The 21858-nt window shown below is 39.9% G+C and overlaps 1 protein-coding gene across 1 annotated transcript in view; it reads right to left on the bottom strand.

Annotated features, from left to right (window-relative positions):
• The window catches only part of ERAP2 (endoplasmic reticulum aminopeptidase 2), a 123491-nt gene that overhangs the window by 76926 nt on the left and 24707 nt on the right, over window positions 1-21858 (bottom strand). The gene's annotated exons all lie outside the window — the stretch shown is intronic.

The raw sequence follows: 21858 nt of genomic DNA, 5'->3' as shown, positions 1-21858 counted from the left end.
TTCCATTTTTGCTTACCTTAAGATACCTTTTCATTTCCCTTTTAATTTCTTCTTTGACCCAATAGTTGTTCAGGAGTCTACTGTTTAATTTCCACATAATTGTGACTTTCCTATAATTCCTCCTGCTATGGATTTCTAGTTTCATACCACTGCAGTCTGAAAAGATACTCAATATGAGTTCTATCTTTTTGAATTTATTATGCCAGATTGTAGTTTAACATGACCTATTTTGGGAAATATTTTATGTGCACTTGAGAAGTATGTGTATTCTGTTGCTGTTGGATGGAGTGTTCTGTATATACATGTTAGGCCTATTTGATCTAAAGTGTTATTCAAATCCAATGTTTCCTAATTGATTTTCTGTCTGAATGATCTTTCTATTGTGTTGGGAGCGGGATATTAAAATTGCCTACTAGTATTGTGCTGCCATCCATGTCTCCCTTCAGATCTCATAATGTTTGCTTTACATATTTTGGCAAACAACTTTTTAAAGCTGTATCTGTCTCATTTGTACTCAACTTTTTTATTGTTTTGAGATGGAGTCTTGCTCTGTCGCCTAGGCTGGAGTGCAATGGCATGATCTCAGCTCACTGCAACCTCCGCCTCCTGGGTTCAAGCGATTCTCCTGCCTCAGCCTCCCAAGTAGCTGGGATTACAGGTGCATGCAGCGACGCCCAGCTATTTTTTGTGTGTGTGTGTATTTTAGTAGAGATGGGGTTTCACCATGTTGGTCAGGCTGGTCTCAAACTCTTGAGCTCAGGCAATCCATCCATCTCGGCCTCCCAAAGCTAGGATTACAGGCATGAACCACCGCACCCGGCCCTGTACTCAACTTTTAAATGGCATTTCCCTGGACACTCTTTTATGGATGACCAGTTGATTATAGCATCCAAATGACCAGTTGATTTGGTCCAATGACCAGTTGGTTATTCCAATGACCAGTTGATTACAGCATCCAAATAGAACCTTCAGTTCACAATTTGTTCCAGTTTTAAATTTCTTTACATCATCAGCAGCACTCTTCAGAGAAATCATTCATTTTTTTTTTTTTACCATAGCTTCTCCATTTCTGAGTTTATACTTTTTTGCATCTTTTGGTTGAATGGATGGTGGAGAAAATGCTGGGACGGGGGTTGGGAAAGGGATATAAAATTGTTGTTCAGGACTTTAATACTCATATGTGATCCCCAGACCAGCAGCAACAGCATGTCCTGGGTGCTTATTAGAAATGCAAGAACTCATGCCCTATCTCAGACCTACTGGAAACTACATATTAACAAGATTGCCAGGAAATTCATATGCAAGTTTAAGAAGCACTGGTAGAAAACACTAGTTCTCAAACTTGGCAGAACATTGAAATCCCCTCAGCGGGTACAAAAAGCACTAATACCTGGCTTCCTTTTCTAGAACTTCTGATTCAATTGTTATGGAATGTGGGCCAGAGAATCAGGATTATTTTTTTAGAAGCTCCCCAGTTGATTCTAATGTGCAGAAAACTTTCAGACCTACTGGTCAGAAAGAATGAAAGAGTAAATAGACCAGTGCAGTGGCTCTCAAACTTTGATGTGTATTACCATCAAATAAAGCAATGCAGAGGACCAAGTTGGTGGGAGGATAGATCATGGACCTCTGTTTATACCAAGTTCCCCAGCTGATTCTAAAAACACTGACATTTAAGAACTACTAAACTAGGAGAATACATTACAATCATGGGGCAACTGTAAGGCCCTACAAGGTTCCTGGAGATCTCCCTTGGGTTCTGTTTTTTACGACTGAATTAGGACACTGATACAAGCATCTGTGGATGACCCTTCTATTACCTGACTATTTTATCCTCTAATATTTATCAATAACTGTTTCCTCTAGGCATTAAATTATGCCCTATTGTATGCTGGACTAGTACTACCAAGAACATTTTTTTCATATATGACTTTCAAAAAAAAATCCAAAGGTTTAAAATCATGTACTTGTATAATTTCTCTCCTTCTTTTCTCAGAACACATACAAAAGTTTGCATGTGAAGGTGTGTATAGATTCAGACTGTTAGAGCTAGACTAGGTCTTAGAGATATCTAATCTAACTGTCATTTTCTGTTGAGGAAATAAAGGACCAGAGGGAGTGAGTGAGTACCTCAAGATCATACAGGAAATCGTAGAATATGAGCAGTACTTCAGATAATTTTTAAAAGTTTGAATAGGCAAATATAGCTTAAATTATTCAGACTAATTCATATAAAGATAAATTAGTCAAATAAAAGAACCAATTTTATATGTAAAATATTTACTTATATACATATAATTAGTAAGTTGCAGCCAGGCACTGTGGCTCCCCGCCTATAATCCCAGCACTTTGCAAGGCCAGGGTGGGCAGATCACTTGAGGCCAGGAGTTCAACACCAGCCTAGCCAACATGATGAAACCTTGTCTCTGCTAAAAATACAAAAATTAGCCGGGCATGATGGTGTGCACCTGTAATCCCAGCTACTCAGGAGAGTGAAGCATGAGAATCACTTGAAACTGGAAGGTGGAGCTTACAGTGGGCTGAGATTGTGCCACTGCACTCCAGCCTGAGTGACAGAGGGAGACACTGTCTCAAAAGAAAAAAAAAAGTTGCAACATAATTAAACCCAAATAATGAGAAGTTTGAATAAATAATTGTAATTTTATACTGATATTCTTATTTTTTAAATCAATTTTTCTATTCCCAGTTTAACTCTATATTATATATTAATATAATCACCACTAAAAGTTGGTTTTCTCCCCAGTAATATACATAGTTTATCATATTAAACATACAGACCATTCTGTAGGCAATTTTGTAAAACTTTGAAAAACACAATGCTTTAGTACTCTGATGTATCTGGGAAGAGGAATCAGACATAATTTTTCTCACCCAATTTGTTATCCCTGACTCTTCTCTGCTCCTCAAAGTGGCAATACCTCAACTTCTTTAAAGAATCTAAGATGACGAGCACTTGAAAATAAACAACCCTAGCTTTCATATTATTTAGATCAACAGCCCTTTTTGAAAGTTTGAGCAATTCTCGCCAAAGGAGGTGGAGAGTGCCAGAAGCTATGCTGGGCAGAATACTGAAGATAAGTTTTTTTTTTAGCATTCTCTTTTCTTCCACTTGCTTTCAGTGTCTGTCTACAAACCACAATGCCCTGGAGCTACCATCTGGTTGCCCAGAGATCACCCGCTGGAACTGAAACCAGTCCTGCCTTCTAAAATATGTCCCTACTTCTCTCAGGACTTGTAAGTTACTTGCGTGGGCAAGTAACTGATAGACTTCCTCAAAGTAAAATGTTAATTCATTAATGAGAGACCATATTATTTTAGGTTCTTTTAACAGCACATATCAAAATTGGTTGTGACTAGCTTAAGCAAAAAATAAATAAATAAATAAATAACAATAATAACTTATTGGGAAGGAAATGGGTAGTGGTGGTGGCAGTGGGGCTTGTCTCAGAGAATTTAAGAGAGAGTTACACTACTCAGCCCTGGGAAATGCAGGAAACAGCGCAGTAAGTATATTTGAATTATACCTGAGGAGCTGACATTAAAGTGACAGAGTTCCATTGCTGTGCTGGAGCTCGCTCATCACAACTGGGGAGAACCAGTTGTTGAAGAGTTTAAAGTCATCATATCACTGAATGATATTACATTAGCAGTGTTATCGAAATGAACTGAGGTCCCCTCACCCAGCACAGTGAGACCAAACATCCACATCAAGGTTTGCAGTGGGAGAAAGAAGGGTGTTTATTTGTAGGGCGCCAAGCAAGGAGAATTAGGCAGTTCAGGCTTAAGACCTGACCTCCTAGATGGCTTGCAAGTAAGGATTTTTAAAGGTAGGGGTAAGCAAAATCATGAATCAATACATGGAGATAATACAATGGTTTGGCATAAAAAGGTAGATTATCTTGAAGAGAGGGCTCATAGGTCATAGGTAGATTCAAAGATTTTCTGATTTGCAATTAGTTGAGAAAGAAAAGCTTGGTTTAAAAATTTAGGGTCAGTAGAAAAGAATGTTACCTGTGGCTCTTGGGCTTGATTCCTTCCAGACCCCTCAAGACGAAATTTAGAACAACGAATGGCCGTCAGAGTTTAGTCCTCAGTTCCCCCTTACCTGAGGTTTATGTGCCAGTGGATCCATTTGGTGGGTGCCTGAGTTTCTGAAAAACAACTCAGGGGCATATGTTAACGAGGCAGGAAAATAGGGTCTGAGGCAGGGAACCTAAGGCCAATTCACGCTGAATTCCTAGAACTAAATCAAAAGGAAAACCCCAACTTTCCACGCCCAAGTAACAAAAGGATTATTTCCTTTGCAACCTCCCCACTTTTGTGCATGGCAAATGAAAAACTGAAAGTACGTCTGGTCCCCTCCTGCAACCAATCAGGTGGGTCATGGGCCAAATCTTTATTTGCAAAGGAGTATAACTTTGTAACTTCACCTCCGCCTCTGATGGGTCACTTTCTGCAACCAATAAGACATTTGGATAGGGTGTAACTTTTTAACTTTACTTAAGCCTCTGATTGGTTGCTTTCTGCAACCAATCAGACTGATCGCAGGCCACTACTTCATTTACTTAGGGTGTACACAAAATAACCAGTGGGAAACCTCGAGAAGGTATTTAAACCACAGAAAATTCTGTAACTAGGCGTTTGAGCTGCTTGTGCTGGCCTGCTCCTACCCTGTGGAGTGTACTTTTATGTTCAATAAATCTCTGCTCTTGTTGCTTCATTGTTTCCTTGCTTTGTTTGTGTGTTCTGTCCAATTCTTTGTCCAAAGCTGCCAAGAACTTGGACATCCTCCACTGGTAACATTAAGATGTTATCTTTAACCGGCAAGCCAATTAAGGAATGTAGAAGAATGAAACTGGATCCTCATCCCTTGCCGTATACAAAATTCAACTCAAGATGGATTGAAGACTTAAATCTAAGACCTGAAGTCATAAAATTTGTAGAAGATAACAGTGGAAAAAAAGTCCTTCTAGACATTGGCTTAGGCAAAGAATTAATGTCCAAGAACCGAAAAGAAAATGCAACAAAAACAAAAATAAATAGATGGGACCTAATTAAACTAAAAAGCTTCTGCACAATAAAAGAAATAATCAGCTGACTAAACAGACAACCCACAGAGTGGGAGAAAATTTTTGCATGCTATGTATCAGAAAAAGAACTGGTATCCAGAATCTCAAACAAATCAGCAAGAAAATATAAATAATCCCATCAAAAAGTGGGCAAAGAACATGAATAGACAATTCTCAAAAGAAGATGTACAGATGGCCAACAAACATATGAAAAAACGCTCAACATCACTAATGATCAGAGAAATGCAAATCAAAACCACAATGCAATACCACCTTACTCTTTCAAGAATGGCCATGATCAAAAAAATCAAAAGATAATAGATGTTGGCATGGATGTGGTGAAAAGAGAACACTTTTACACTGCTGGTGCAAATGTAAACTAGTACAACCGCTATGGAAAACAATGTGGAGATTCCTTCAAGAACTAAAAGTAGCTCAACCATTTGATCCATCAGTCCTACTACTGGGTACCTATTCAGAAGAAAATAAGTCATTAGATGAAAAAGACAATTGCACACATGTTTATAGCAGCACAATTCACAATTGAAAAAATATGGAACCAGCCTAAATGCCCATCAACCAACGAGTAGATAAAGGAAATGTGGTATATACATATACCATGGAATACTACTCAGCCATAAAAAGGAATGAAATAATGGCATTTGCAGCAACCTGGATGGAATTGGAGGCCATTATTCTAAGTGAAGTAACTCAGGAATGGAAAATCAAACATCGTTATGTTCTCACTTGTAAGTGGGAGCTAATGTGTGAGGATACAAAGGCATAAGAATGATATAATAAGCTTTGGGGACTTTGGAGGAAGGGTGGGACGGGGTGAGGGATAAAAGACTACACACTGGGTACACTGTACACTGCTCGGGTGACGGGTGCACCAAAATCTCAAAAAATCACCACTAAAGAACTTATCAATGTATCTAAAAACCACCTGTTCCACAAAACTACTGAAACAAAAAAAATTTAAAAAATAAAATGAGAGTAGAATGAGTAATGCTCAAAAAAAAAAAAGAAGAAGAAAAAAGATGTTAAAGTTTCTGGAGGGAATAAAATATCTTTCTACTCTAACTTCCTTGGCTATTGTTTTAAGTTACTGTTACCTTCGTGCTTATCAAGTTGCTCATTTACTTCTCTGGGTTAGCTAGGTTGCCTGAAATTTCCCTTGGAGGAACTCAAGATTTTCCTTTATTTCCATGCTTATGGGCATTGTGTGGGTGTGGTGGTGCCAGGGTGGCACAGGCTCCTGAGAGAGATACCTGCTCCATCTCAGCAGCTTGAAATTGGTCATGGTATTTATGCCAAGGAAATCAGTAAATGTTACAAAAAGCATTACTAGAACAGTATGGCTAGGCTCTAAACTTGTTGTAAACAACAAGTTCTAAACAGAGGTTGTTGAAATGACTCAGTTTGTGTACACTTTTGTGTTAATTATGTATGGCCAGCAGGACAGGGTTGTAATACACAGATACAGCCAACCCAGAATATCAGTGGTGTCCTCGGGGAAGGGAATTTTTTAAACTGGGCAGCCACCCAAGGGCTTTCTGCACAGCCACTATCCCTTTTCAGATAATGTATTTGCATTTTAACCAGGGTTAAGCAAGTAGAAAATTAGGAGACATGACATATGCCCCTGGTGGGAATGAATTTATGTACCCAGCCATGACTGTGATTAATGTTTCAGCTACCCCAGTGGTCATGACTGACGGCACATTTTTAATCACCTGGGACCTTTAAAAATAGACCAATGCCTGGCTGGGTGCAGTGGCTCATGACTGTAATCCCAGTACTTTGGGAGGCTGAGGCAGGCGGATCATGAGGTCAAGAGATCGAGACCATCCTGGCCAACATGGTGAAACCCTGTCTCTACTAGAAATACAAAAATTAGCTGGGTGTGGTGGTGTGTGCCTGTAGTCCCAGCCAGTTGGGAGGCTGAGGCAGGAGAATCGCTTGAACCCGGGAGGTGGAGGTTGCAGTGAGCCGAGATCATGCCACTGCACTCCAGTATGGCGACAAAGCGAGACTCCGTCTCAAAAAAAAAAAAAAAAAATTAGTCCAATGCCTGAGTCCCATCAGACAGAGATCTGCTTTAACAGAGTATCAGCATTTTTTTAAGCACTCAGGTAACTCTAACATATAACCAGGATTGAGAGCAACTGAGATTACGAGTTAACATTATTAAGGGATTTAGAGAAGTGAAACATTTACACATTTGTCATTTGTTGCTAGGTTAGAACAATCATCTTTTTTTTGGTAGGCTATTGTTATTAGACCTCTGGACTATTACATCTAGCAGGCTTAAATTTTATGTTATGGACTCTAAGGTGAAACCTGATTCACTGGGGGAAAGAGAAAAAAAGAGTGAAAATAAACCAATTAATATGTCTTCCAGGATCAGGGATGATTTTATTCCCTGGGGAGTGAGAAAGATTATAATCTGGGGCTGATGAACCGCAAAGAGAAGGCTGTAGTTAACTTGCCAGTAATGTGGGGTTAATAAGTCACACAGTACCGATATATAAATCTTTAAAAGTTTTGAGACAGACAGTACAGATCTAAGGAGTTTTCACTATTGGAAAGATGGAGGTCCTCAGGAATGCTTAAAAGCAGCATTTACTCAGTTACTGATTCCATTCTTCCTTTCATCTAATAATTGTTTATTGGAAAAAGTATTATATGCAAGGAATTGTATTAGGCTCGGATAATACCTGAGATTATTGAGTTTCCATTCTAGCAGAGGAGACAAGCAGTAAACAACTCATTACACAATTAAGCATTTACTTACACATGTAAACAGTGAGGAGAAGTACAGATTTTATGAGAACGTACAACAGGAAGAACAGAGACCTGAGAAATATTCTGGGAACTCAGATGAGGTCGGGAGATTTGGGGAAGTAATACTTTGAGCTGAGATCTGAGTATTTTTGGGATTTATTAAGAAAAGTTGAGGGTAGAGATTGTTTCAGGAAGATAAAATATATGGAAAGAGCTGTTTGACAGGAAGGAGCCTAATGTATTTGAGGAGCTAACAGAAGTCCAATGTATCTGTTTGCGCCTTCCCTCTGAGCAGGGAGTGAAGGAGGAAATGAGACAGGTAAAAAAGGCTGAAAAATGATCACGCGGCGCCCTGTGGACCATGTCGATATATATCCTAAAAGTAATGAGAAACAATGAAAGAGTTTTAAGAATAGTATTGTGTATTAAAGAATTTGGCTGGTCTTTGTCCCTGGTTCCTGGGAGGTAACCTCTAAATCCTTAGAAGTTTCTGAGTAATTAGAAAGCAGTGTCTTCCAAACTCACAGTGGGCCCTTTGCGCTACACTTGAGTTTATGCTAATGAGATAACACAGAATGGGGCTGGTCACCCCAGAAAGACCAACCATGTGATTAGAAATCTGGGATCTTGAGCTACATGATATCAGCCAGATCTCTGGGGGGTGGTGGGGAGGGGAGCTGGAGACCGGCTTCCATCAATCGTGTTTACATAATGAAGCTTTAATAAAAACTCTAGATATCTGAAGCTTGAGGGAGATTCCTGTTTAGTGACACACCTTTATGTGCCACAAGGATGACATGTCCTCCAGACACAGAAGCTTCGAGTTTGGGACATCCCAGACCTTGCCCTGTGAGTCTCTTCATTTGGCTGTTCCTCAGTTTTATTCTTTATAACAAAACTGTGCTTGCAAGTATAGTGTTTTCTTGAGTTCTGTGAGCCATTCTAGCAAATTATAAAACACGAGGGATTGTGGGAACTCCTGGAGTTGTAGCCAGCTGGTCAGAAGTGTGCATGGCCTGGGGAATCCCCAAGCTTGTAACTGGTATCTGAAGTGAGAGCAGTTTTGTAGGAGATTGTGCCCTTAACCTGTGAAATCTGCACAAATTCCAGGTAGTTCACATCAGAATTGTATGGCAAATTGTGTGTGTGTGTGTGTGTGTGTGTCAAGTGATTTACACAGTTCGTCTCCCATATTATTGTTTGGAGCTCAAACCTAGTTCTGTCACTTCCTCTGTGAGGCCTTTCCAGTTCACCTGGCTTCTTGCATGGTGTTAAGCTGTTGTCATGTGTGGACTTTGGGAGGAAATATATGGAAGGAAGTAATAAAACTGGGCAACGTTATCTACAAATTTAAGAATTCAAGTGAACTTTGGGAGGAAATATATGGAAGGAAGTAATAAAACTGGGCAACTTTATCTACAAATTTAAGAATTCAAGTTACAAGATAAGAACTATTATATCACTATCTATATGCACGTACTATTATATCTATTACATACAAATAGATAAATCCACCTCTGAACCACCATGTTATCAAAAACTAGGGGGAAAGAAAGCCTAGGTAAGAGTGTATTTTCCAGTGTAGACTTTGGACTACTGGCACTAGAATCCCCCTGAGGGCTACCTGGGTCCATCTCAGGAATCTGTTCCACCTCAAAGGTGCCCAGTCTGAAGCTCTGGCTGGACTGGGACCTGCACATTGCCAGCCTTGGCAACCCATTCAACAGCTCAGGCATTTGGAGATATTATTAATGATAGGGAGAGGAGCCAGGAAATTCTGGGCAGAAGAGAGCAGGTTCCCGGTGAGGACCCCACCCTTAAGCCTGGAACCACGGCCCAAAGTGAGAACATGCATTCCCGTTTTCCCGCTCGAATGTTGCCTTTCCCAAAACCACCCATGGCCCCCCCACCCCCCATCCCTGTGCCCATTAAAGCCCCAGGCTCCACCAGCAGAGAGAGAAGAAGAGGAGAAAAGGAGAAGCAGTGGGATGTCAGAGACTACAGTTGGACATTGGAGAGAAGCAGGTTGACTTCAGAGGGACGGCCTGATGGCGTAGTTTCAGAGAGGGACGGCCGGACTCTGGGGAAAGTTTATCTTCCTGCTCTGTCCCCCTTTCAGCTCCCCTTCTCGCTGAAAGCCACTTTCATCAGCAATAAAATCCCCCGCATTTACCATCTTTAATTTGTTCTTGTGACCTCATTCCTCCCGGATGCCAGACAAGAACTCTGGCACAGGTGCGAAAGGCTGTCACACTGACTCTCCACTGAGCTGTTAACACTTAAGCCGTTCTCTGACAGCAAAGCTAAAAGAGCACTGATTGTAACATTCCTTCTGGGGCTTCAGGGGTTGCAGACACCTCCCTAGACGCTGCCACGGCACCCACAGAGTTTTGCTCCTGCTGGCGCCCAAAGGCACTCGCCCGGGCTCCTGCACCACCCACCTGCGCTCCCCGTCCCACAAGGGGTAGAACGCAGTGGGTTTGAGTGAGTGGAATTCACCCCGGCTGAAGCTCCTGACTAGGTCCAGCGCCCGTGCACTCCAGTTCCCGCCCACGAAGGGGTCAGGGAAATTTCCTGCTTCATTAACATGTAACTACTGACCTAATGTAGGTTTGTTTGCTGTTGTGCTCTGTACAATAACTTTGAAAAACTATGTACCCTTCCAACACTTAAAAATGTTATCTCTATATCTAAATTTAAAGTATCTTAAAGTTTTATACTTTTAATAGTTGTAAATGATATAATTCCTGGCATATCATAAATATTGATATTTAAAACTCATACTACATTTTAAAATGTGTCCAGTGGAATGTGACTATCATGAGGAATTGATGCCTACATATCTACACTAAAAAGATGAACATGTTCTTTTTTAATAGTTAGAAAGTCCTCCTTCCTCTCCATTTCATTTTCTCTCCCAAATTTTAGCCTAATATATTTTGATTGAAAGTCCTTATGACATATTTTTTGAAACAGAAATATGTATGTAAATTGAAATATAAATAAAAATTTAATTTTCAGTGACCACAATTTAAAAAAATCTTCTGATTTGCATTATCATTATAATTTTTATTGGTACCCAATTAATCAAAACAAGGTAAGTACATTACACATTTTGACATATTATTTAACACTACTTATCTTTTAAGGAGAAGAATGAGTCCTGCTTTTCAAAGGATGCATCTGCATATGGCTCTTTATTGCTAGAATGAGTTGGGATTCAGCATCAGTTTTATTCCTATTTTAAATTATTTTTATGTAAGTGCTAAGGAATCTTATTCGTATTAGTTGGTGGTTGGGGATGAAATGAGTTTTGTTTTAGCAATGTCACTCAATTATTTGAACTCCTTGCCACTAATATGCCAAAAATCACATAGTGACCTATCATCAAAAAATATTTTTAATGATCTACTAGTTAGGTAGTTAAATTTTGTTAAAACCAAAGATGTGGACCGGGCATGGTGGCTCATGCCTGTAATCCCAGCACTTTGGGAGGCTGAAGTGGGTGGATCACTTGAGGTCAGGAGTTCGAGACCAGCCTGGCCAACATGGTGAAACCCCATCTCTACTAAAAATACAAAAATTAGCTGGGTATGGTGGCTCAGGCCTGTAGTCCCAGCTACTTGAGAGGCTGAGTGAGGCAGCAGAATTGCATGAATCCAGGACATAGAGGTTGCAGTGAACCCAGATTGCACCACTGCACTCCAGTCTGGGTGACAGAGTGAGACTCTGTCTCGAAAACAAACAAACAAAAAACAGAAAAAACAAAACAAAAAAAACCAAAAAGGTGGAAACTCCCTGAAATGTAAAAGGATTTGTTTTCCGGTCATTGAAGGCATTCATTTTTTCAATACCAGGAACATTATTTCACATCTCTCTGACTCATGCAGGTTTCTCATTTCAGAAATTGTATCATAGTAGTATTAGCCACGGAGAGAAGTTCTTCCTTCTTTTGTCAAGTGAAAGCAAAGGTGAAAGGGAGGTCCCATATAACCTTAAAACCACAAGAGTGTTCTCAGATCATGTTTGGTTAGAGTATGCCTGCAGTTGAAATTCTGGAAATTGATGCCCTGTTGGAACCACCTGTCTGCCTGGGTGTCCCTTGGAAAGCCTCTGTGGTTTCCCAGAGGTCCAACCCCTCCTTTTGAAGACCCTGCTCCAGCTGATAAAATTTGTAGTACCTACTAAGTAGGATGGGCCTTTCCAACTTGTGAGCCTTGGTACTGCTGGCTTTTTGAAGGATTTATTCATGTTCGTACAACTGTAAATTTGTTGTGATAGTACAGTAAAACATGGTTATACAGAAGAAAAACACACTGTAAACTTAGACTTTGAAATCATACACATAGAGATACTATTAATATATAACAAAACGATCAGCAATAATTTTTTTAAAAAGCACCTGGAATTTTTTTTAACATCATTTCTTACAAATAAACTTCCCTACATGTAAGGATGCTCTACTCCGTTTTTGTTTTTTAAAAGATATATGACGGAAAATCCTGACAACAGGGTTGGAATTTGAGACCAGCATCTGAGCTTCTACCTGGTTTTCATTTGTGTATTTTAAGATCCATGTAGCAATTCATGTGGCTTAAAGGAGCAGTGTCTTGTCCTCAATCAATTTCTTGTCAGGAACTTGACAGGTCCCTGAAGACCTCACCATGTGGCAAGGATCACTCAAACTCCAAAGAAGTTCTAAAGCAGCTTTGGTCATAACCAGCTCACCAACTCCAATTTTCCTTTTAGCCTTCTAGGACAGTCAACAGCAGAGTTTTGTCTTTCTCAAGAAATGTCATAATTGTATCTTAAGCCACAGAGAGTGTCATGGTGTTACCTTCTTTACTGTTAGCAAAGCAAACTTCTCAGCCACTAGTACACGCCTAACAGCCCCTTAGTATTCTTTGAAATGTGGAAAGGGACAGCACACAACAAATACTAAACGCCCTCAACCTGGTGGTTCTCGGCCGGTTGTGTGCCTAAGAATCATGTGGGTGTTTCTTTAAAATGTAAATTTACAGTCCCCAAATCAGATTTTGATTCAATGGGTCTAAAAAACTGCCTAATACTAGGTAAGTATTATCCAGTGTTTCTTTGTGTAACAAAAAATTACATAGAAATGAATCCTCATTAGATGATTTACGCAGTAGAGGTTAAACACCATGCAATTATGATTTAGTAATAACAGTGAAATAGAAATATTATTCCTTCCCACAGCATCAAACACTCCCAATGATAACATTGACGGGTCTATTGTGTATGTTTCTTCACTGAAGAAAGTCAGCAAATTGCACTACCATTTATTTGGATTGATTTTATTTTGATTGAGTTCTCAAATCTTTTTTTATTCTTCTTCCAGTAGTTCATTTTACTGTGAACTAGACCACAGGTAAAAGTTTTGTCTCAGTATAAGTTCACATACATTGAACTCAGGACTCCACTTGTCATATCACAATTTAGCAATTAACTTTAAGTTCCTCAAATTGGATGTGATCTGATCACTGTGTTGAAATCATAGAAGAAATGAACATTAATAATAGGCCCATTGTGCACAATGCTCTTTATGGTTGGGGTTATTATTCTATATTAAAGATTAGAAAACTGAGACTGGAAAGCTTGACAAACTCTGACAAATAGTAAGTGGGAGAGCTGGAATAGGACCCCTTCTGCTGAATGCAGACTCATGAGTTGAGAAGGTTGACAAGTACACACATACCTTGGCAAGAAGGAAATTAATTTGTTGGAGAAGGAGATTCTTGTGGCAGAGGGGGGTATTTAAAAACATTTTTCTTTACTGAAAGCTTTAACTTTAACTGCGGAAGCCACTGAATTACTGAGGAACTAAATATCTGATGATGCTAACAAATTAAGGCTACCCCTTTCTCATTCTGTGAAGCTATATCTACAATTTTGAGTGTCAGTTTTTCATTTCAACTAGTTGTGGCTACCCAATTAGCAACTTTGCTTCAACTGGCATGCATTTTGGTACAATCAGCAATGGATCATTACTACTACACTAATAAGTTGGGAGTATTCCATTTTTTTAATGAATACAAAGACAAAGATACGTGGACAGGAAAAACAGAAGACACACGGAGGGCTGAACCTGAAGGAAAGAAAATCCTGTCAGAATTCATATGCTATCTTCTTTTTCTTTTCTTTTCTTTTTTTTTTCTGAGCCTTGCTCTGTCACCAGGCTGGAGTGCAGTGGTGCAATCTCAGTTCACTGCAACCTCTGCCTCCCGGGTTCAAGCAATTCCCCTGCCTCAGCCTCCCAAGTAGCTGGGATTACAGGCATGCACCACCACGCTCGGCTAATTGCTGTTTTCTTACACAAGGCGAGGTCAGGAACCATGTGACTAAATTCTATTTATTTTCATGTCTTCCCACTCCCTAAAATAGTGATCTGTATATAGGAGACCCTCAATGAACCTACATTTTGAATTGATTTTATGATTGAGAATATATATGTCCTTCAAAGTAGTTCATTTTTATCTTGACACCATTTGGATCACCAACAAATATAACCACATACACAAAACTCTTTTGATCTCAGTAAACAAATATACATTTCCAAAAATAACCTGTTGAGAAATATTTATATGATCAAAGCACAAAGGATGTAACAAACATCTTTTACTCATGAAGCTCAAGACCCCATTCACTGGAGAAGCATAATGGAATGCAAAGAGATTTGCAGTTGGACAACAGCAATCCTAAAGTGTCACCTTTGGCAGATTGAATAACGTAATTAATAATTTCAGTTTCTGTCTAAATATTGGTCTCCAAATTTATCAGCTATCTTAGTTTAGGCTGCTATAACAAAGTACTATATGTTGGGTGGCTTATAAACAACAGAAATTTATTTCTCACAGCTCTGGAGGCTAAAAATTCAAAATTAGGGCATCTGCGTGGTTGAGACCTCTTCTAGGTTGTAGACTGTTGAATTCTTCTACCCTCAGATGGCAGAAAGAGAGCTGGATTACTCCCCGGGATCCCTTTTATATGGGCACTAATCTCATTTGTGACGGCTCCACCCTCATGACCTAATTAGTCTCAAAGGCCCCATCTTCTAATATCATCACATTGGGGGTTAAATTTTATTAAATAAATTTTCAGGAGACGCAAACATTCAGTCCATGGCATCAGCCCAAAGGGATCATGAATGCAATTCAAGCAGTGTGGAAGAATATCGATAAACTTAAAATCGAAGATAATTGTAGCATCACTGTCTCTTTGTATGTACAATGCTATCTGCTACTTATAGCACATTTTCAGAGACTTAAATACATTTTACAAATCCTGTTCATGTTTATAAAGATGATTAAATATTTTCAAGGATGAAAGTCATAAAATAACACAAGCTGGAAGGGGCCCAGAAAGAATTTTTTCAAATCCTTTAATTTTATGCATTCCCATTTCAAAGGAAGACTTTAAAGACATTTGTGGAAAAATCTGAATGTGTAGTTCTATATTTTTTCAACTTTTCTCAGTCTTTTGCAGCTATTATATATACCCCAAATTCCACTCAATTTAATCAAGACTTTCCAAAATATTCAACTTGGTGTTCATAGGTGCATCAACATTCTATTCTACCCATTGATTTAATAACATTTTATTAACTTAAGTAACTACCTAAAGAATACAACTGGCAAGTCACGTTTGGAACAAATGTAACTGCCTCCTGGCCAGCATTCATCTCAGGGGATAGAAGTTTATCATACATCAGGAGCAAAGTTTGCTTTGATACCAGTCAACATGTTTTACAGAGTGAATAGAGAGCTTCCATTAATATAGTGAGTCTGTTTCTGTACCTAATTTTTGTACAATTGGTATGTTAGGTAGGACTCTTGTTTCAGCGAGTTTACTCCTCCTGCATGGTTCTGGCACACTCAGACCCATTCTGTGAAGCCAGGATATCCTCATCTCTTAGATAAAATCACAAGCAGCTTCCATAATCTTCTCTCATTATTCACAAACAATAAAAAGTTCTAATTACTTTATCTCAAAATACTGTCACTGTGGTAGTCAATATGTCCAGTTTACTGTAATAATAAAAATCTCTGACCGTATTCAAAGTTAAAGCTCTTCTCAACCCAGCTCAAGCCCACCACAGCAGCAAAGTCTGCAATGGGCGAGGCGGAGGGCTAGAGAAATGGGGAGAGGGAAAGACGTGGGCTAGCTGCTTCTCTACCTCACCAAGTTTTGCTTCCACCCCTGCTAAGCCTGGATTCTGCAGGAAGCAATAGCAGTATTTCCTTAGCCAGACAGATGCTATTCCTAGGACTGAGGGTAGAGAAAAGGGCACATTAGACTATATCTAATTGATTTTGAGAGATGCTATGGATAAGACCCTTGGGGATTGTATCCCAGGAGTATTGATAAATCTGGAAGGAAAATAGCTTTTGCACAAACTGCAGATTGACCTTATAATTAATGAAAGGAACATACTCTTTCCCTCTTCCAAAATAAGTCATACTATACAGTTGGCCCTTGAACATCATCAGTTGAAGGACACAAGTCCTCCTGTGCGTGGACGGAAAATACAGTATTTGCCAGTGATATGATTTGAATGTGCATCCCCACCAACTCTCATGTCAAATTGTAATCCCCGGTGTTGGAGGTGGGGCCTGGTGGGAGGTGATTGGATCATGGGAGCAGAGTTCTCATCAATGAGTTAGCACCTTCCCCTCAGTGCTGTTATGGTGATAGTGAGTGAGTGAATTATTGTGAAATCTGGTTGTTTAAAAGTGTGTAGCTCCTCCCTCCTCTCTCTTCCTCCTGCTCCAGACTTGTGAAGTGCCTTGCTTCCCCTTTACCTTCCACTATGATTGTAAGTTCCTGAGGCCTCCCCAGAAGCAGAAGCCGCTATTCTTTATGTACAGCCTGAAGGACCATGAACCAATTAAACAATTTTTCTTTATAAATACCCAGTCTCAGGTATTCCTTTATAGTATTGTGAGAAGCAACTAATACAGCCAGGATATGAAATCCATCTATGTGGAGGGCCAACTTTTCATACACACGGGTTCTGCAGATGCCTGCTGCAGGATTTGAGTATACTTGGATTTTGGTATCTGCAGGGATCCTGGAACTAATCCCTTGTGTATACTGAGGGATGACTGTATTTGGAGGATCATGAATAATTGTCTCTGCAGAGACATAGCTAACATAGCTGAAGCACCCTGTGTGCATTTCCTTCCTCTCCAGGGGCAATCAGGGGCCCCAACTTTATGTTGATTGTTTCCTTGCTTTTAAACTTGACTCCAAGAGTATGTATTACTAAACAATATTCTTTGTTTTGCTTGCTTTCGACTTTATATTATTGATATCACACTATATAAAATCTTCTGCTACATGCTTGCTTGCTGAATATTATATTTGCAAGATTTATCCATATTGATATAAAAATGTTCATTTATTTTTACTGTAGCAATAGTTCACTTATTTTTACTGCTCTATAGTGTCCAATCATATGAATATCCCATCTTGTTGATGAACAGTTGAGTTGTTTCCAGTTTTCAGTCACTGCCATACTGCGATGAGCATCCTTGCTCACGTTCCCTGGTGCACCATGCTACAGTTTCTTGAAGTTACAAACCTGGAGTGGGGGAATCATCGGGTATACACATCTTCAAATTTCCTAGAGACGCTTCGAGGCCTAAGGTGTTATTTTCCACCAAAGAGGATTTTTAAATTACCTTTTGTCAAGTGCCCAAAGGCAGCAGCCATCTAGAATCATCACATATTTTCTAGAGCCAGCTTGGGGACCACAAGCTGGTCTGCAGTCTGTACATAGGCTACTTTCCTTCTAGGTTTATCCTTTCAGCTGGGATGCAGTCCCACAGGCTCTCATCTCACAGTGAGATATTTACCAGGGTCCCTACCTCTGAGTGGTCTTGGACTCTAACTTATTGAAATTTCTTTCAAAGTGATCCCGAATGTCATTCTTCAAGATCTTGTTAACTCTTTGATGCATTTGATAAGATTTCTTTTAAAATCTTTCAAGCTTTTTTAGTTGTCAGAGGGAATGTTGGTTCAATTTACGTGGTCTATCATTATCAGAAGCAGAAATTCCACACTTTCAACCTTACTAAGAAGACTAATTTTCTGTTCAAAATTGTTTATACACCTGCTAACACTGCATAGCATTTCTATTGATGAGAGATGTTTACTTTCCTATGCATATCCTTTTGTATTCTGCCTTTTGTGCTCTGGGCATAAATTTTATACTCAAAAAATCCATACAAAAATCATTAAAAATAAAAAATAATCTATCGCTAATTCGGAAGGCAGTTTGCTCTCAGGGAAACTAAACCGCACATTATAATTGCTTAACTCTGCTTCCCTGTGTCCTTGCTAATTTAATAGTGAGCTGATTGTTATGTTAGCCTAGGAATTTTTCTTATGGATGACAAAGTCTGGATTCACAGACTCTAAAATGATTAGTGTTGTTGGATTAGCATGGATCAAAAATCACAGTGGATGGAAAGAATTCAATCCAGAAGTCTTAATGTATATTTGAGAAATGACTAGTTCATTTGTGGCTATGGGGAAAATAATGTTTTCAATTCCTTCCCTACTAAGGGTGTTGTTTGATTTAGTAAAAATCAAAACAAGTCAGTATGCCAGCAGTACCAATGCTGTAAGATGCAATCTTATAAGTAATCATATTAAATTTTGAAAATCCATTGAATTTTACTTGGTATATGAAAAAACAAGTATGTTTTTTCAAAAACAAGTATGAAAAAACAACCTATCATGTTAATACTATCTGCATACATGTGTAAGTTATTTGGTCTCGGATGCTAGGGGACTGCACAGTTTATTTAAAATAAGAATTAAAATGTCATAGCCTGGGCGTGATGGCTTATGCCTGTAATCCCAGCACTTTGGGAGGCCGAGGCAAGCGGATCACAAGGTTAGGAGATCGAGACCATCCTGGCCAACACGGTGAAACCCCTGTCTCTACTAAAAATACAAAAATTAGCTCAGTATGGTGGTGTGTACCCGTAATCCCAGCTACTGGGGAGGCTGAGGCAGGAGAATTGCTTGAACCAGGGAGTCAGAGGTTGTAATGAGCCAAGATGGCGCCACTGCACTCCAGCCTGGCGACAGAGTGAGACTCTGTCTCAAAAAATAAAAAATAAAAAAAGTCACAAAGAAAAATACTATTAAATTGATTTTTATTGCTAGTAAATGGGTAATTTCTTAAAATCTATTTTTTTATGACCTTCCCCAGACCCCTCACTCCATCTCAAGTGTCTAGAATAACTGAAATGTACTATGTTCAAAACTAGGGCAAATTCCCATATGTCCAGGATGGGATCAGTATGGCTCTCCCCTCCCACAGAAGAATGGCCCTGAAAACCTCCCACTCTTTTGACCCTGGTGATATTGTAACTATGATCCAAATACCACCCTGCCCTATTGAAAGTGTGGCTTAATTGGTGGATCTGCTCTAATACAAGTTCTTTTTGAAAAATAAACTTTGAATGTAATCAGTTCTCACTTGTTTGTTTTATTTTTCTCTTAGTAAATATTTAAATTAGTAATGTTTATAACTGAAAATTTAATATTTGAAAGACTGATACCAAAGTGCCTGACAAATATTATTATTATTACTAATGTTTATTTACACTCAATCTAGAATCTTTTATATTCTTAGTAATTCATTTATGTTCGTAGTTGGATTATAAACTTTCCCAAATGTATCAATGTTTATTTTGTAGTCATAATTACAATGTAATGACCCACAAAAGACCTACAAATTAGAGGCGTACCCCTATAAGAAATGGAAAATCAGAAGGTACTTGGAGCTAGACATCATAAAAGGCAACAGAGATGGTCTCTACATTTTCAATGGTTCTGTTTACTTATTAGAAAATTTTTACGTTTGTGGGGTGGTGGAGCCAAGATGGCCGAATAGGAACAACTCTGGTCTACAGCTCCCAGCGTGAGCGGCACAGAAGATGGGTGATTTCTGCATTTCCGTTTGAGGTACCGGGTTCATTTCACTAGGGAGTGCCAAACAGTGGGTGCAGGACAGTTGGTGCAGCGCGCTGTGCGCCAGCCGAAGCAGGGTGAGGCATTGCCTCACTCGGGAAGAGGAAGGGGACAGGGAGTTCCCTTTCCTAGTCAAAGAAAGGGGTAACAGATGGCACCTGGAAAATCGGGTCAGTCCCACCCTAATACTGCATTTTTCCAAAGGGCTTGGAAAACGACACACCAGGAGACTTGTCCTGCACCTGGCTCAGAGGGTCCTATGCCCACGGAATCTCGCTGATTGCTAGCACAGCAGTCTGAGATCAAACTGCAAGGTGGCAGCGAGGCTGGAGGATGGGGGCCCGCCATTGCCTAGGCTTGCTTAGGTAAACAAAGCAGCCAGGAACCTCAAACTGGGTGGAGCCCACCACAGCTCAAGGAGGCCTGCCTGCCTCTGTAGGCTCCACCTCTGGGGGCAGGGCACAGACAAACAAAAATTCAGCAGGAACCTCTGCAGACTTAAATGTCCCTGTCTGACAGCTTTGAAGAGAGTAGTGGTTCTCCCAGCATGCAGCTGGAGATCTGAGAACTGACAGACTGCCTCCTAAACTGGGTCCCTGACCCCCGAGCAGCCTAACTGGGAGGAACACCCCAGTAGGGAAAGACTGACACCTCACTCGACCAGGTACTCCTCTGAGACAAAACTTCCAGAGGAACTATCAGACAGCTGAATTTGTGGTCTCACGAAAATCCGCTGTTCTGCAGCCACCGCTGCTGACACTCAGCCAAACAGGGTCTGGAGCGGACCTCTAGCAAACTCCAACAGACCTGCAGCTGAGGGTCCTGTCTGGCAGAAGGAAAACTAACAAACAGAAAGGACATCCACACCAAAAACCCATCTGTACATCACCATCATCAAAGACCAAAAGTAGATAAAACCACAAAGATGGGGAAAAAACAGAGCAGAAAAACTGGAAACTCTAAAAAGCAGAGCACCTCTCCTCCTCCAAAGGAACGCAGCTCCTCACCAGCAACAGAACAAAGCTGGACGGAGAATGACTTTGACGAGTTGAGAGAAGAAGGCTTCAGATGATCAAACTACTCTGAGCTACGGGAGGAAATTCAAAAGAATAGCAAAGAAGATAAAAACTTTGAAAAAAAATTACATGAATGGATAACTAGAATAACCAATGGAGAGAAGGGCTTAAAGGAGCTGATGGAGCTGAAAGCCAAGTTTCGAGAACTACGCAAAGATTGCAGAAGCCTCGGTAGCTGATGCGATCGACTGGAAGAAAGGGTATCAGTGATGGAAGATGAAATGAATGAAATGAAGTGAGAAGGGAAGTTTAGAGAAAAAAGAATAAAAAGAAATGAACAAAGCCTCCAAGAAATTTGGGACTATGTGAAAAGACCAAATCTACGTCTGATTGGTGTACCTGAAAATGATGGGCAGAATGGAACCAAGTTGGAAAACACTCTGCAGGATATTATCCAGGAGAACTTCCCCAATCTAGCAAGGCAGGCCAACATTCAGATTCAGGAAATACAGAGAACGCCACAAAGATACTCCTCGAGAAGAGCAACTCCAAGACACATAATCGTCAGATTCACCAAAGTTGAAATGAAGGAAAAAATGTTAAGGCAGCCAGAGAGAAAGGTTGGGTTACCCACAAAGGGAAGTCCATCAGACTAACAGCTGATCTCTCGGCAGAAACTCTACAAGCCAGAAGAGAGTGGGGGCCAATATTCAACATTCTTAAAGAAAAGAATTTTCAACCCAGAATTTCATATCCAGCCAAACTAAGCTTCGTAACTGAAGGAGAAATAAAATACTTTACAGACAAGCAAATGCTGAGTGATTTTGTCACCACCAGGCCTGCCTTAAAAGAGCTCCTGAAGGAAGCACTAAACATGGAAAGGAACAACCGGTACCAGCCACTGCCAAATAGTAAAGACCATCAAGGCTAGGAAGAAACTGCATCAACTAATGAGCAAA

This window comes from Symphalangus syndactylus, chromosome 11 (genome assembly GCF_028878055.3).
Source record: "Symphalangus syndactylus isolate Jambi chromosome 11, NHGRI_mSymSyn1-v2.1_pri, whole genome shotgun sequence".
In the NCBI taxonomy this organism is placed as follows: Eukaryota; Metazoa; Chordata; class Mammalia; order Primates; family Hylobatidae; genus Symphalangus; species Symphalangus syndactylus.
This window is presented reverse-complemented; position numbering and strand designations above follow the sequence as displayed.